The sequence below is a fragment of the Monodelphis domestica genome, chromosome 8 (assembly GCF_027887165.1).
Source record: "Monodelphis domestica isolate mMonDom1 chromosome 8, mMonDom1.pri, whole genome shotgun sequence".
Classification (NCBI taxonomy): Eukaryota; Metazoa; Chordata; class Mammalia; order Didelphimorphia; family Didelphidae; genus Monodelphis; species Monodelphis domestica.
This window is the reverse complement of record NC_077234.1, coordinates 106,736,085-106,752,906: the sequence shown is the minus strand read 5'-3', so window position 1 is coordinate 106,752,906 and position 16,822 is coordinate 106,736,085.

The following is a 16,822-nucleotide window of genomic DNA, read 5'->3' as shown; positions in this document are numbered from 1 at the left end:
TTTAGTAGTTACCTCTTTTTTTAGCTTTAGTTATATATATGTATATGGATGCATATGGATTTATGCATGTATATATCTATATATCTATTTATGTCTTGTCCTTTCATCCTATACAGTTTGTCACTGTTTCCCCTAATTGTAATTCTTCTAGCTAACCAGGTGATAACAACAGTTTTTAAGAGTTACCAATGACCTCTTTTCTTATAGGGATACATAACATTTTAACTTATTGAGTCTCTTTAAAAAAAAGTTTTTTTGTTTTGTTTTGTTTTGTTTTGTTTTTCTTTTTCCATCTTTTTAAAATCACCTTTTGATGATTCTCTTGAGTTCTGTGCTTGGTCATCGTAATTTTCTGTTTAGCTCTGTTCTTTTCTTTACAAATTCTTAGAATTCTTCTATTTTGTTGAATGACCATTCTTTCCCCTGTAAGAATATAGTCAGTTTTGCTGGGTAGTTGATTCCTGGTTGTAGACCTAGTTCCATTGCTTTCCAGAATATCATATTCCATGACTTTTGGTCCTTTAGTATGGATGCAGCCAGCTCCTGCGTTATCATCACCATGGTTCAATGGTATTTGAATGACTTCTTCTTGGCAGCTTGTAATATCTTATCTTTGGTCTGATAGTTCTTGAATTTGGCTATAATATTCTTGGGTGTTTTCAGTTGTGTAAAAGTTAAATTTAGTCTCTACTGATAAAAGTATTATATTTTATGAGGTTTATTAAGATTATTAGAAATCAAGGAAATAAAAAGATACAAATTAATAAGCCATGGGCCTAGGGAGGATTAGCATATTCATAGTCTAATTACTGCATGTTGCAAAGTTTCAAGTTGAGGAAGAGAGAGGCCAAAGTAGGCATTATAGCCAGTTTAAATACAAATTGTGTCCTTGCCCAGGTGGGGAACCAGTTGAGATTATAGGGAATTCTGGGAAGTACCAAGGACTTCTGGGGATTGAAGTCTTGGGTTCAAATCTCCATTTTTACATTCCCTTCTTTTATCATTATTGGGAAACCAGTTTCCCCAAAAGGATCATGAAAACATAATCAACTTAAAGATTACAATAATTTGAGGATAAGAGGAAAAAAGAATAAAACCAATAATTGCTAGACTCATTGACAAAAAAACAGTTAGGGGCAGTCCCCTTTGGCATGAAAGTATACATATAAATAAATGTTCAATCAACTACACCCAAAGTTCATTCTTGATCTTCTTGTGCAGTTTGTGGCCTGGAGGCATCTTCATGGTGTCTTCTCCAAACAGTTCAGTTTCTGGATACAGAGAGGTTTCATGTTTCTTTACCTAAAATTCTTCTCAAAAGGAATTTAAACTTTGCAATTAAAAATAATAATATTTTTACATTCCTCCCTTGAGGAAGGTTATTGAAAAACACAGGGATTATTTAGGGATGCATGGCTGAGTTATGAGGTATATGAATCAATTGACAACAGGAATTTAAAAGACATCAGAAAAATCCAAATAAAAAAAGAATTTCTGGGTGAAAATCTAGACTATCAAAGTCTTATGTGTAAAAATTCTAAATAAAGGTCCTTGAATCAAAGCCCAATTAAAATGATCTAAGCAATTAAGCAATTACCCAGTCAGTAGCCAGGAATACAGAATTTTGCCACATTAGAAAAGATAGAAAAGGGACTAGATTATAGGAGTGAGGTAGGAGTCAAGTTTGGGATACTTGTCTGTAAGTATTTTCAAGAAGAGTGTGAATAGAAGGAAGGACTATGTCTTAATGGATGTTAAGCTTCACACCCTTGAATCTTCACACTAGGTTCAAGTCCTTTGTATTGGCTTAGAATTTTCATCAACCCCTTTGGGATTGGTTTCTTCTTTTTTGACCCGTGTAACAGAATAGTATTGAACACATTAATATTTGAAATTAAAATCCACAAAATTAAATCTTAAACAAAACAATCAGCAAAATGCAATAGAATACAGAGATTCTTTATAAAACATTGGAGTCTGAAATGCCTTAAAAATATAACCTCCTGTGTCTTAAAGTTCTTTGGTTTTTATCCATTTAGATGCCTATTGTCAGAAGGCAGAAAATTGTTAAGGGGTAGGCAATGGGGGTGAAGTGACTTGCCCAGGGTCACACAGCAGGGAAGTGTCTGAGGCCAGATTAGAACCCAGGACCTCCCATTTCTAGGCATGGCTCTCAATCCACTGAACCACTGAGCTACCTCCCTATTGTGAGGGTGGGTTTTTAGAATCTCAAATTGGGCCAAATAATTGTGGGGAGCTGAATTTTTCCCCTGAAGTAACAGAATCACTGCACTCAAATGATGTCTTTTGAAATACCCCATGCTTGTAACTTCTATTTGGAAAAGTCTCTTCCTTCTCTTCATTCTACCCACCTGTGATCCCCTGCCTCAAGTCCACGTGGAGGCTAATTGTAGCCTAAAGAAAGAACACTCCTGTTTTTACCAGCTGGTTTTTTATCCTGAAGAAATTGGGTCTACTATCAGCAGCCTGGTACAATCTGGCTTGGAGGCTGGAGATCAGCTTGGCTGGGTCTGGGTGGCTCAAGATCAGGAGAGCTATCTGGGTCCAGTTTGCAGGAGTGCAGAAGCAGGCAGCAGGAGTCGGGCCGGGCTGGGCTGGGTGGGCAGGGCTGGGACCAGGTGAGCGATATTGAATCAAGAAAGTTTGAAGTGGATGGCTGCAGGCAGCTCGAGCTTATCAAGAGTCTTTTCTGAAAAGCCTTGGAGAAATATTGCTTAAAAGATATTTATCTAGGCTATTAAATAATTGAGAGTTTTTCTCTCATCCTGTTTGGTTGCCAGACTGTAAAAGTTAAATTTAGTCTCTACTGATAAAAGTATTATATTTTATGAGGTTTATTAAGATTATTAGAAATCAAGGAAATAAAAAGATACAAATTAATAAGCCATGGGCCTAGGGAGGATTAGCATATTCATAGTCTAATTACTGCATGTTGCAAAGTTTCAAGTTGAGGAAGAGAGAGGCCAAAGTAGGCGTTATAGCCAGTTTAAATACAAATTGTGTCCTTGCCCAGGTGGGGAACCAGTTGAGATTATAGGGAATTCTGGGAAGTACCAAGGACTTCTGGGGATTGAAGTCTGGGGTTCAAACCATTTTTACAATTGGGTATTAAGTACAGGAGGAGATCTGTGGAGTCTATCAATCTCTACCTTTCCCTCTTGTTATAGGCTATTGGGACAGTTTTCTTGAATAATTTCCTGTAGTATTGTGTCCAGGCTTTTTCTTTTGTCATGTTCTTCTGGTAGACCAATAATTCTTAAATTGTCTCTCTGCAAATAATTTTCTACATCCTCTGTTTTGTGAATGAGATGCTTCATATTTTCCTCAATTTTTTCATTCTTTTGGTTTTGTTTTATAATGTCCTGCTGCCTTGTGAGGTCACTTAATTCTAGTTGTTGTATTCTGGTTTTTAAAGACTGGATTTCATACCTGCCTTTTTGGTCATCCTCCTTCTGGTCTGATTTTCTTTAGAGTTCATCTTTCATATTCTTTGCCTAATCTTCCATCTCCTTTGCCTCATTTTACAGCTGGTTGATTTTGGCTTTCAAGACACTATTTTCACATTTTAGTTCAAGTGCCTCTATTGCCAGATGACATCTTATTTTTAAGTTCTTTTCCAAATTCTCTTCAATCTTAATTGTGTTTTGAATTGCATTTTGAGTTCTTCCAAACCCTGTATCCTATTTGCTGGGGTTTCTGATTTATTGTTTGCTGATCCCTCCCCCTCTGTTCCATTTGCTGAATAGAAGCTGTCTATTGTAATTTCTTTCTTCTTTTTCTGTTGTTTGCTCATATTACTCCTTTTTTTGCTCCCTGTATTTGTCTGTACTCTTGATCCTCTCATTTTTTTTTTTGTTTTGGGGCCTTCTGTCAGTCTCCCCACTTGGAGCTTCGACAGAAGATCTCTTGTTTCAGTCTGTGGGGGAGGGTTGTTGGAGTTTGAGCTTCCCTGTCCTTTGGAGGATTTTGATTGGTTTAAAGTCCAGCATTCAGTGATGGAGGTTTGTTGGGGGCTGGGATTCCCTGAGTTCTGAAGACTTTTGATGGGATTAAGTTCAGCTTGGTTGGGCTGGGTGTGCTCTGAGGCCAACACCTCCTGGAAGGCTGGAGCAATATGGAGCATCTCCACTGTTCTGACCATGCTGCCAGCTCTATTCTCCTTCTCCAGCTCCTTCCCTGCCATCTGTGTTCAATGCTATGAGCTTGGCACAGCCCTGCCCGCAAGGTACACCCTCCAGACCAGCACCTTTGCCTGCCCAGTGGTTTCTGCTGCCTTTAGAGGCTTAGTTCTCTAGGTGTGTGTGGGGGGAGGCTTCCTGGGACCTTCCTTCTGCCTTCCCCTTAATCTTGAGTTTTCTCAGATTCTGGCTTTTGGGAAGGGCGTACCTTTTGAATTGAGTCCAACAGGAGTGTTCCTTGGCACTGTCTTATTGTTAGTTTTGATTTTCAGTCCCCTAGGAGCATTCAGTTTGTGATCGGTATGGAAGTGTATTCAGAGTTCTGAACTTCTTCTCCTTCTAGGCTGCCAACTTGATTCTGCCTCAAGAATTTATTTTTACAAAGGACAAGTGTAGCACTCTAGCCTTTGATCCTTCCTTCCTGTTTTTCCTTTGATAAATCATTTTGCCTCTCTGACTCTGTGCTTTGTTCTCTGTGAATGAAGGGCTCAACAACTCTTCTAGCACCAGATTTATGTCTCCATAACCAATTCCTAAGAGGATATAGATGGAGTATTCCCTTCCTACTGCTGGACCCTATTGCATGTTATGATGTACACAATAACATTTTTTAACTCTTTGATCTGAATTATTATACTTTGGATTGATTTTTGTTTTTATTTTTGTAATCCACTAAAATTTGTGAATGTAGAAGAGGACATTATGATTCTCTTTCATAAAAACTTCTATTGGTATAGCACTATTTTTTTCAGTATAGCCATGATTTACATATCTATAAACCAGGGAAGACATCACTATTCCCATACTCTATTTTATTTGGGATAACTGTATTGAAGGCATGCTTCCTTGACTTAAAGATGACAAAGCTATGAAGAATTCTATGAAAGAATAAGAATTTCAAGAGATTTGAATAGCCTGTACTATTGGTCTTAATCTGATTAGTAGAAATTCAGTATGGATAAATGTGAAGTACCATACTTGAGTTCAAAAAATCAACTTAAGGAGAACATGATGAGGAACAGAACTAAACATCCCTTTGTCTGATAAAGATTTTAGGATCTTAATGAATTGCAAACTCAATATGAGTTAGCTCTATGATAATTGCAGGAAAAAAAAAACCTGATGGAATCTCAGCCTATAATTAGAAAGAAATTATATCCAAGCCTTGGGGAAGTAATAGTACTCGTGAACACTATCTTTATCATATTACATATAAGTCCATGTGCCACATGTCAGGAAGGGTATTGATAAACTTGAGAATGCCCATAGGAGGATTGCCACAATATTAAATTACCTCCATTTAATGATGTGATTGGTTGAGGAAACCAAATTTTCACATACAGAAGTTGTATTCAAGTATTCAAAAGGACTCCAAATGGAAGAGGAACAATTATGGAAATGCTTTGGACAGTGTACTAAATTTAGAATCAGAATATCTGAATTCAACTTCCAGTATGGCTAGTAACTATGACTCAGCAAATCGTGTATTTTCTCTGAACCCCAGTTTCCTCATTTGTGAAATTATGATGTTGGGTAGTTCATTGCATAATTCCTAATACCAGCTTTAAATCCATGATTGTAAATTGCAAAGAGGCAAAAGAAGGAGTGATGGCAAGAAAATTTCATCATGATGAAAATTATCCAAAATTAAAAATTTGTTCCTCTTTATTTGATGTCCATGAGGAAGACTAAAAAATCATTATTTTGAGGAGTAATGTTGGCAAAAAGGGTCTATTTATTAGTAGGTCCTGTTGAGAGCCCTTACAAATATTTTATTCTGTAACTTTGATCCTTTTCTTTCCACTATTGTTCTTCATTCATGTTACTTAGAGCTCAAGCGTCTCCATGTGGAGCATACCACAGATGTATGCAAATATGATATTCTATCAGAGCAACACTGAACTTGTGCATAGTTTGATTTAGAAGACATTCACCACATGACACCCCTGAAATAAACAAAAATGACCAGGAAGTCGGTACAATAGCTTACTCCACCCTTTTAAAGAGTAAAAATTACTCTGATTGGTTAGTTAAGTTTAGTGGAAAGGCCAATATAACCAACCTCTTCTAAATATATGGCAAAACAATTTACAGTCATTCTTAAGCTTGATTCTTTATGAACATTTTACTATTTCTTCACACAAAGCCATTTTTGACTTGGGAGGAAAAAATAAGGTTATCTACTTCATCGCACAGAAGAGTTTTGAACTGCTTTGATCAGAGCAGTTTAAAATGATTATGAAATATGTGAATCTCTATTCTTCATTCCAGATAACTAACAGAATTATATCTACTTTTTTCCTGTAATGCTATTCCATATACTATTTCCTTTCTAAAGAATTTGTCCCTCTCTTCCCTTAGAAACTACAAAAATTAGATACCATGTAAAAGTTTAGCAGGTGTCATTCTGAAAAGTAACAGTAAGATGGACAGCATGGGTTCTGCTTTTATTTCTTTTTAACGTTTTTTACATAATTTTCCTCCATTCATCAATCAAAGATACTCACCCCCCCCCTTAACTGCCAGTCCTGCAAATTCAACATAGGGTATAAAAATCAAGGTTTGTTCTTTCTGCCTCTTAAATTTTCATTAGGCATGAGTCTGCCATGGCAAATCCTAGTGACAGTTTTGTTGCTGATATTGAAGGTGCACTAGAATCAAATCCCTATTTCCACTGCTCTTCAGCAACAGGAGCAGAATATGGCTCAGTAAGGTGGCAGAAATGTTGCAAAGACAGAAGAGCCCATCAGTAGCATAATTGCCATTATTCATAGTCACTTTTCTGACTGTAACTAAGCTTTAATTATAACAAAGTAGATCTTCCTCCAGGCTCACCAATCTGCCATTTGGATGAGGAATTCATTAAAAACAGTTTTCAAATGTCACTTACTTTCAAACTTTAATCCATATGCAGTAGTGGTAACAGTGATAAGCAATTTTAAAATGGCTAGTGCAGTTGATAGAGCAAATATAGTTTTGTTGCTAATATATTTTCAATTTTCATCATGCCTCTATTCCTCATTCATATACTCCTGCTGTGCATATAATGCTCTCTTTTTTAATTGAAATGGACTATTTTTGTGAGAAGTGATTATTTGGTTCTTTATGATTATAATAATTTATTGTTCAGTTAGTCCATGGGATATGAAAACATAGAAGAAATGGAAGTACAAATGGATAGGGAAAACTAGGGTCAGCAATCATAAATATAAGTAATGCTGATTCTACTATCTTAGGTCTTATAAATAAAAAAAAATCCTGTCACTTTTCTAAAAAGATTGGCTATGCTACACTAAAAGTCAGTCCTAATATACTGGGCTGCATGTGCCATTCATTTACTTTTATTTTTGTAAGTACATTTCAGAGTGGGAATTGCACCTGGGCTGGAAGAAATGTTCTGCCATTGCTAGCAAGCTTTTCTTACCACTTCAGTTGTACAACTGCATACTCTTCTAGTAACTGCTTCTTGACCTTTGGTACAAGATTCAAACTCCCTGCAGGTATCAAAGTCCTTTTTCACTCTGCTTCTTCCCATATTCTTTCTCTCATCTCTTACCCTTTATCTTCCTACTTCTTCTCTATCCATCTAACAGCCTCTTCTTTTAAATCCCTGCCCAAATTCACTTTGTTAAAGCAAATTAGTGACTGAAGATTCTTTCCATGAAACCCTGGAGTTTCTTGGAAGTTTCCTAGGAATTTTACAATATTTTTAAAGGCAATCACGCATATTTGATTTTACTACATTTTTGGTTTGTAGATTATATACTCTGGAGAAAGTTTTTGTTATTTTATTGAACTTGGTAATTCTGAATTTCTAGGTATTTTTCTAACTTCCTTGCACATTGGTAGATTTATTTCAAGTGTTTGCCAAACTATTGTTTGTGAAAAGAAAACCAAATATTTTAATGCAATTATTTAATTGCACAATAACAAAAATATGGCTAGGAAAGTAATTCTTCTGCTCAAAGAATCCTTATGAAGCTTATTTCAAAGCCATATATGCACTTTTGTGATATCTGTTTTTTTTTTTTTTATTATTTTGAATTCTCCTACCCTTTTGTACAAAGAGCTGGAATTGATTCTTTCATTTTCACTGCTTACCTATGCAGTCAATTCAATATGTATAAACCTAGTTATGAGTTTTAACAAATTCTACTAATTTTAACAAACATCGATGAGATGGCTATTAGATGAAGAAGTCCCTTAAAGCAAGATTCTGACTTCAATATCTTTAATGTGTTACCTGTTGGGCCTTGGAAAAGTAGTTTGATTAAATATTTTATTTTTCCAATCACATGGAGAACAATTTTATTATATATTAAAAAAATTGAGTTCCAAATTCTCTCCCTTCTTTCCCCCTCCAAGAGATGACAAGCAATTTGATATAGCTTACCCATGTACAATCATGCAAAACACATTTCCATATCAGTCATCTTGTAAAATGAAATAAATTTGAAAATTTAGAAAAATTAAATTTAAAAAGTAAGCTTTGATTTGTATTCAGGCTCCATCAGTTCCTTTATTTTGGAGGTGGATAACATTTTTCTTTAAAAGTTCTTTAGCATTGTTTTGGATAATTGTATTGCTGAAAATAGCTAAATTGTCCACAGTTGATCATTGTACAATATCACTGTTATTGTGTACAATGATTTCCTGGTTCTGCTCATTTCATTATGCTTCAGTTCTGGAAAGTCTTTCTAGTTTTGTTTTATTTTTTCCTAAGAGCACCCTTATCATCATTTCTCATAGCACAATAATATTCCATTCAAAATTATATATACCACAACTTTTCAGCCATTTCCACAATTGATTGGCAGCTCCTCAATTTTAAATTCTTTGCCAACTCAAAGAGAAATACCATAACTATTTTTTTGTTCAAATACATCTTTTTTATCTCTTTGGGATACAGATCTAGCAGTGTTATTACTGGTTCAAAAGATATGAACACTTTTATAGCCCTTTGGGCATAGTTTCAAATTGCTCTCTCAAATCGTTGAAGCAGTTTACATTTTCTTTGGCAGTTTAGTAATACCGTAATTTTCCATATTCCCTTCAACATTTGTCATTTTTCTTTTTCATAATATTAGATAATCTGATAAGGATGATGTGGTAGCTCAGAGTTGTTTTAAATTACATTTCTCTAATTGATAGTGATTTAGCACTTTTTATGTATGTCTATAGATAGCTTTAATTATTTGGTCTGAAAATTGCCTATTCATATTCTTTGACCATTTATCAAATTGGGAGTGACTTGTATTGTTACGAAATTGACTTACTTTTCTATATATTTGAGTATGAGATCTTTATTAAAGAATTATACTGTAAATATTTTTTACAGTTATGATTTCAGTGTATTTTCATCCATCCTATTTTTTTCTATTTATGCTATACTCTTTTTATCCTGTTTCTCCATAGAAGTACTTTGTTTTTGACTACTACCTCCTCTAATCCACCTTTACTTCTATCAGCACACCCCTAACTATATCTCCTTCCTCTGTCTAGTGTAAAAATAGATTACTGTATCCAACTGTGTATGTTATTCCTTCTTTGCTCTCATTCAGATGAGAATAAGGTTCAATTTCCCCCACTGCCCATCCTTCATCTTGACCTTGTATTAGTGGGGGAATTGAAGAAGGAACCAAAGTTCCAGCTACTTGGGGAATAAATATAAAGTAACACTTCCTTCTTTCCTCCCCTTCCCCCAAGTTGGACTGTTAACAAATGGAGTCAGTTTTGACTGGACTAAAAGGGTAAGTAAGATTTCCCCTCAACCTCCTTCTTGAAATGATGTTCTTTGAAGTTCCCCTCTGAACACATTGGAACTGATTGAAATTTATTAAAAAAAAAAGATGTCTATTTATTTGGGTATAAAGGGTTGAAGAGTAATGAGGACAGAGGGAAAAGGAAATCCCTAGATATTTCTTATGCAGATCTGGGAGATTTGAACCAGGGTCTTCTTCAGGATAATCTCTGAAGTTCCCCTAAGGGACAAAAGTCTTTATCGTAAAAGTGTCACCAGTTGAAAGATAAGATTTCTGTGGCTCAGGCAAAAGAATGGAGAAATGTATATCTTCATAGCAAAGGGTAGTTCCTTTCCTCTCAGCTCATGGAGCAAAAGAACCTCTTCCAGTTTTCCAACTGCTCCCTTTTGAGCTTGGCTGAAAAGTTCCATACCATCCCCTGAAGTCAGCTGGGGTTCCATTTCCTCTTCTACTAAGATAGGTTGTCAAATTCAAATTTTTCCATTGCTTCTGGCCTTTCCCTCTTATACAACCTCCACTGAAAGTGTTCTTTGTGTCTATGTGGGATAATTTATGTTTGTTAAAAATGTGATAATGTGAGATTATTGTGATAGGTAAGAATCCCATTCAACCTTTCTCTTCCCTTTTCTCTGAATACATTCCTCTTTTTCACTCCTTAATTTTATAACCATCCCATCATATTCAACTCATAACTATTCCAGCTGTCAATGTCTACTCCTTCTAACTGTCCTAATAATGATTAGTTTCTTAGGAGATATAGTGATCATCTACCCACATAGGAATATAAACAATTTAAACTTATTCAATCTCTTATGATTTCTTTTTTTCATATTTACCTTTTTATCGTCTCTGGAGAATTCTATTTGAATGTCAATTTTTTTTTCAACTCTGGTCTTTTCATCAGAAATGTTCTAAAGCCCTCTATTTTCATTGAATACCCCTTTTTTCCCCACAAAGGATTATATTCAGTTTTTGTGACTAAGTGATTCTTGATTGTAATCTTAATTCCTTTCATTTGTAGAATATCATATTCCAAGACTTTCAATATTTTATGTAAACTCTGCTAAATCTTGGGTTAACCTAACTGTAACTCCATAATAGTTGTACTATTTCTTTCTGACTAGTTGTAATATTTTCTCCTTGACATGTGACCTCTGGAATTTGTCTATAATATTCAAAGGAGTTTTCATTTTGGTATTTATGTCTGTAATTGATTGATGGATTTTTGCAATTTCTATCTCTGGTTCTAGAATATCATGGCAATTTTCCTTTATAATTTCTCAAAAGATAATATCTAGTTTCTTTTTGTTGATCATGACTTTCAGAGAGCCTTGTAATACTTAAATTATCTCCCTTTAATATATTTGCAATTTAGTTGTTTTTGCATAAGATATTTCACATTTTCTTCTATTTTTTCATTCTTTAGATTTTGTTCTGTTGTTTCTTGATGTTTCATTGAATCATTAGCTTCCACTTGTCCAATTCTAAAAATTAAGGAATTACTTTCTTCAGTGAGTGATTATATGTCCTTTTCTAGTTGAGTAATTCTAATTTTAAGGTAGTTCTTTTCCTCAGTGAATTTTTGTGTTTATTTTTTCTTTTTGTGATCAAATGTACTTTTTAAGGTGATCCTTTCTCCTATGAATTTTGCAATTCTTTCCCCCGCTGCCCCCACCCAATTTGGCCGATTCTGATTTTTAAGTTCTTCTCTTTGCTGGACTCTTACCATGTGTTCTATTTTTAGGTACCATTTTTTAAAGATTGTTTTGTATATCCTTTGCTAAACTATTAACTCTTTTATTAGGATTTCCTTGCATCATTCTAATTTCCCAATTTTTGGTCTTCTCTAACTTTATTTCAAATATTCTTCAAGCTCTTCAATGAATTATTTTTGGGTCTGTGACCAATTCACATTTTTTGAGGCTTTTGATGTAGCAGTTTTAACTTTCATGTCTTTTGAGTTTGTTCTTTAAATTTCCTTGTCATTAGAGCTACTTTCTATAATCAAGTACTTTTTGTTTGTTTGGTCATATTTGTAGTCCATTTCTGGATTGAAAAAACAAAAATAACCTTTTCCTTCTGTCTTTGAATCAATACTGAGAAATGATTATAATACAGAAGAGTAGTAAGAGCTAGGAAATCAGTTTTAAATGATGTGCCTTGGGTCACAAAACTAGGAAATGTCACAGGTCAGATTTCATCCCAGGGTTGCAAACTCCAAGCCTGGCACCCTAATCACTCTGCTCACTACCTGCCCCAAGTTTTACTTTATTTTAAAGTTGGCCTCTGCTCCCAGGGTGGAAGGGGTACTATACCAAGATTCAGGATTTTGGTACAGCAGTTTTTACAGGTATTTTGGTGATCTAGGAGTTTTCTGTTCTTTCAAGTTGGTATGATGTAAGAAGAGATGGTTTTACTACTATCTTGACTGGTGCTTTGGTCTGCAAATGACCACAAATAATTTTTCCTATGCTAGCAAACTCTGGTGTCCTAGTACTCTTTCTTGACATGGGACTGTGACCCAGAACTATGAGTAAAATCTGCATATGGACAATTCAGCAGAGACCTATGTCTAGTCTCAGGTAAGGGACTCCTGCAATCCTCTGGTTAATTTTAAAATCCCTTACTTTCTGTGTGTTGAGATTCCTGGAAGTTGTTATCCATTCAGTTTTCCCCAAGGTCTGTGCCCAATCCTCAGTGTTGACCTGTATAGGCATATGGAGTCTTGTTGGTCTATGCTAGGGCTTGGGCTTTGTTAATTGTCCATCCTGTAGTTGTGGCAGGTTCTATCTTCCTAGGTTATCAGGATATGGCCTGCTATTTTCTTGTGCTTGTCTGTGTTAAATTTGACTCCACTCTCACTCATATGGGACAGACCTTTCCTGTTGATCTTCTAAGCTGTTGAGTTAGAAGATTGTTTTGCTCTATCCTCTGTGTGTTCCATTACTCCCAAATTTGTTTTGAGGCACTATTGTAAAGCTTTTTGAAGAATTTTGGAGAGCTTAGGAAAGACCCTAGTTTTTTTTTTTTCCATCATCCCAAAAGTGCTATTTTTGAGCATCATATTTCCCTTTTTATAAAATTATTCCATGAATCTATCATCTATAGTTGGGGGTTGGATAAAGTTTAGTAAGGACACTATGCCTGCCTTCAAATATTATGCTCTAATATCAATGATGATTTTATTTTTTAGGAAACTTTTTCCACATGCATTTTTTTTCTATAACTTCTGATGTTTTCTAGAGAAGTAAACTATTTTGCTGGGGTGTGTATGTGGTGGTGGGGCACCTGGATTTGCCATTTAGATATATGACTATGGAATTATCTGTGTAATAAAGGGACAGTTGTTTAAAGTCTTAATGTCTTCCATTTCTTCATTAAAATTTCAACAATTTATTTATACTATATATCAAAAGTTGTTCTTTTTTGGAAGGTAGGACAATACTTTGTAATGAAGTATTAAATTAATGTGTGTTTATACAATGAAAACCAATAAGAATAATTCATTATTTTGTGATATTGTAAGGTTCACAAAGTGCTTTATAGACATTGTAACATTTCATCTTCCTCTGAAATTGTGAAGTAGATAATGCTTTTCCTCCCATTTACAGATGGAAAATCTGAGGCAGTGGGGAGGTTAATTTACTTATTTAGGTCACACAAGTTATATCAGAGGCTAGGTTCAAATTCAGGTATCTTTAATTTTACATTCACTTTATTCAGAATCCTATGTTGCTTCTGGAAAATATTGTTGTAAATAATGGGTGAAGAAAAGAGGAAATACTTATGAACATTCTAAAGAATTTCATGCATCTCAAAATCTTGAAAATTATTGTTACTGTTGTTGGAATTGTAAGCTAATTTGATCATTCTGCAGAGAAATTTGAAAATATGCCCAAAGGGCTCTAAAAGTGTGTTTTCCCTTTGATCCAGCAATAGCTCTATTAGTTCTATATTCTAAAAAAAGATTCCCCCAAAAAGAAACAAAGAAAGAAAGGAAAAAGGGATCTATTTTTACAAAAATATTTAATGTAGCTCTTTTTATGGTAGCAAAGAATTGGAAATTGAGAGGTTGTCTATCAAAGGGGAAGGACTGAATAAGTTTTATAGGTTGTCTATCAAAGGGGAATGACTGAATAAATTTTAGTGTATAATTGTAAATGAAACACTATGAAGATATAAGAAATGACAAGCAGGGTGATTTTAGAAAAAAACCGTGAAAAACTTACATGAACTGATGCAAATTGAAATAAGCAGAACCAGGACACTCTACACAATAATAACAATATTTTTAATGAACAATTCTGGATGACCCATTGTTTCTCAGCATTACCATAATCCAAGATAATTCTAGAGACTCATGATAGAAAATGTCATCCATCTCCAGAGGAATAACTGCTAAGAATCTGAATACACACTAAAACACATCATATTTCACTTTCTTTCTTTTTGGGGGGAGGTGAGATCTCTTTCACAAAGTAGCTCATATGAAAAAAATGTTTTATATGACTACACATGCAAAATCTACATCAAATTGCTTATTATCTCAGGGAGATTAAAAGGAAAAAGTAAGAGGAAAGAGGATGGGTGGAATTTAAAAAAAATTAAATAAACACTTAAAATTTATTGTTTTGCCTAAGATTGATTCATTCTGGAGATGACAAGTTATAGAAGTCAAAAATGGATAGCAAATTAGGACTATATGTAACAAATCTCAATCGATTAAGAAGAAAATATTCAGAAATATTTAAATACTGGATGGTCAAACCAGGTCACAATATGCTTCACTTTACCCCTCCACAATGATTTTGATGCCATGCTTTTGATTTTTCTGAGATTCTTGATGCTATTTCAATGCTTTCATAATATTAAACTGCTGATTTTCTTCTTTATACCTATTCCTAGATCTTATGTTTCAGGAAAAAAGCCATAGTAACAGAAACAGAACCTTACTTATCCCTGATTCTTTACATATATGGGAAAATATGTAAATTGAATGAGTTGTATTTTTTTAAATTGCAGAAATCTCTCATGTTCTCAAGTCTTCTATTTTTAAAGATGCACATGTTTTTAATTCTGATATATCTAGTTAAAATGTTTTTTCAGTAAAATGAGTTGAAGTATGTGTTTGGTGTAATGGAATATAAGGATAAATTTATAGCACATTAAATCAATATTTATTTTTTGTTTCTTTTCTTTTTTCAAACAAAATCCACCCCAAAAGGATAATAGACTCTGTTCTCTTTTGGTACTATTGACAAAAATTTGCCCTTGGCCTTGAATAATAGATTTCCAAGGCTACCCATTGAATCAGATACAATTAAAAGAAAATATCTGGAGGCAAATTGAATTTTTTGCTGTCTTCAATTTTTTTCAGCTTTATATTCTTCTAATTTCAATATCAAATGTAAGTCAATTCAAAACAACACTTTTCAATCTATCTATACAATTTCTCCTTATATTCTTAGGCTATACTATAAATTAAGCATTTGCTCTTTAAAAAAATGAAACTGTATGTCAATATACTAAGAGTTTATTTTTGATCAAACTTACTTCCAAAGGTCAGAGATCTCCATAAATTTTCTGTTACAGTATATGCAACAATATTTGGATTTGTTGTCAAATGAATCAGAATCACAAAGAAAAAGTAAAGCTTGAAGAGAAAGCTTCATAATGTTGTTTCTATGTTTTTCACCAAGACATATCCATCACATATGACATTTTTTGTCATTACATGCTGGCAAAAGGCAGGCCAGACCCAAATCCAGAGGCTTCATACAGAGATGCTCAATCACCCCAAAAGTTCAGGTTTGGCATTCAGATAAATCTGGGCATAAAGTCTGGCAAAAATAGCAGAAGCAATGATTTTCTTGCATTATTTCTGTGTTCTGTGTTCTTCATGCGTGATGTGATTTGGATTTTTTCCAAACCATTTACCCAGACCTAGTTCTTTCTAACTGTGTACTTTTAATACCTCTGAAATGAGTTTTCCTTGTGATCTCATGGAGATGCTGAACCCGAAGTGGAAATGTGGACAATGCTCCCAGCAGAGAGGTCTGTAATTGCAGTTGTAGCTACAAATGGGAGAAAACTCACACTATTAAGACATCTATTAAAACAAAATTGTTCTTTAAGGTAAATTCCTATTCAGATTAATATTAGACATAATGCTAGCTGAAACATTGAGAAGCATTTATCTTTAGAAGTAGTTGAACCATACAAGTGAAAATTTTCCTCCTTAGTAAATTCAAATGGAGGGGCGTTACTTTTGACTAATTTTCCATGTTCTTGTGTTTTCCTTTAACACTGAATTTGTCGGGGGAAAAAACATGAAGCTATTAAGTAGACATTTCATAGAATGGATTAAGTATTGGACTTGGTGTATGAAAAAACTGAGTTCAGATTTACTTCATACTTAATAGGTCTATGATGTTGGTCAAGTCACTTAACCATAATCAGCCTCAATTTCTTAATCTGTAAATAGGAGATAAAAACAATACTCACCTCACATTCTCAGATATTATGTAAGTAAATGATCCTGGTTAAAGTCATTTTTTTTCTCTCAACCTTAATTGTGTCATTTGTAAAATAGAAATAATAATAGCTTCTACGCTCACTAAGTTTTTGTGTAGATAAAATGAGATAACATATGTAAAGCATTTTGTAAACCTTAAAATACTAAATAAAGGAATGAACATTATCATCATTATCAATATTGATGCCCCTGTTTCAATAGTTCATTCAAAAAAAATTTTGACTTTCTTATAGTTGAGAGTGACATCAGTGATTATCAAACTTCTTTATATTACAAGTGATGCACTGAGACTAATCTAACCTGTCACAGAATAATTTCATATGGCC